Consider the following 1,421-nt stretch of genomic DNA (forward strand, 5'->3'; position numbering starts at 1 on the left):
CAGCGTGCATACAACGTTCCATCTCCTTGGCAATGTTCACTTCTGGGTGTGCGAGCTGAATCGGTGGTCTATTGGGACCGCTCCGGCTTTCAGTTGGAGTTGAAGTCACACCCTCGACTCGATTATYTTCACGACCATTAACATTCATCGACCTTGTCACTCTCTTCGACATTCTATAGTAATGAACATTTCGACCATTAACATACTTATGCGTATTATTTTATTATATATATATATTGCTATGCGTAGAAAGTAAAATCTCCGTTTTTTTTCTTCCTTGCTCAATGGTTGGGACTCGTCTCATTACTAACCAACCCACCATTAAGATGCACAAGACATACATACAATTAATACTTGTAACTTCATCAACCAATTTTGCCAAATAGTATCATTTATGCAAGTATCATATAATAGTTTCCAAATAATTTAGACCAAGTACCGCACACGAGTAATAAGGTGCAATATACTTCTCATTCGTCCTTGTAAAGTTCGTAGTCCTAATTTAAGATCTGCTTATCTCTAACTGTGATAGATGTTTTTTCTTTCAGTTAGATCTTCTACAGTTATCAATTAAAACTTAGGTTGGTAATTATGCATACATTTATTACCACTTAATACATTTCTAGATGCTTGGGTCAAACAAGAAGAATTTTATAACATAAAGTGATGTAATGTCACGTACCATGTATTACTTGTGAGAGAGAAAGTTGTTACAAAAATCCCTATTACATCACAAAATTTGGGATAAGGTGAACCACCAGAATATGCCTCCAAAATGTCAACCATCAAAAGTATCCCAAAATGTACTACATCAGCTAGAAGGTAACAGCTAAAAATAGGAAATGAACTTTTAGGTCTCTCTCTCGCAGGCAAACCTCACCCCTAAGGCATGTCAGGGAGGTATGGATCCCTCATCCATTGCTCAAAAGTTACAGGCTGCTGAGAGCGCCACAGAGTGCTAACCCTTGGACCCCTTTTGTAGCACTGGACCCAGGCGGTAAGATACCCTTTTACAGCGCCTACATAATGTGCGGTTGCTCTTTTATAGAATCGAGACCTATATCCAATACGCCTAGTCCAAGTTCTAGCAGCTATTCTCCGCTCTTGTGCTAGTTGCAACCTCAATAGGTGTCGTTCTTCCCGCAAGTTATCCCTTTCAGTCAGTGCCTTGAGGTGTGCCCTTTGCAGATTATCAAGCCATCCTCTCATTTTCTCATTTTCTCTTAAGGATCGGGACAATCTATCCTTTGACTCATCAATTGTTCCTTGAAGGGCCACTATCTTTTCTTCCAAATTCGAGCGTGTAGGAGAGTTGGCGTGTACTCTTCGGATGGCTCATACGAGGTTTCCTCCTGGATCGACCCCTGTGATAGCGTACCCCGTGGGGATATTTGGTTGCCACTCGGAGTGCCTCGTCCCGA

Source organism: Cynara cardunculus, unplaced genomic scaffold (assembly GCF_001531365.2).
Source record: "Cynara cardunculus var. scolymus isolate 2C unplaced genomic scaffold, CcrdV1 Un_Scaffold_6455, whole genome shotgun sequence".
NCBI lineage: Eukaryota > Viridiplantae > Streptophyta > Magnoliopsida > Asterales > Asteraceae > Cynara > Cynara cardunculus.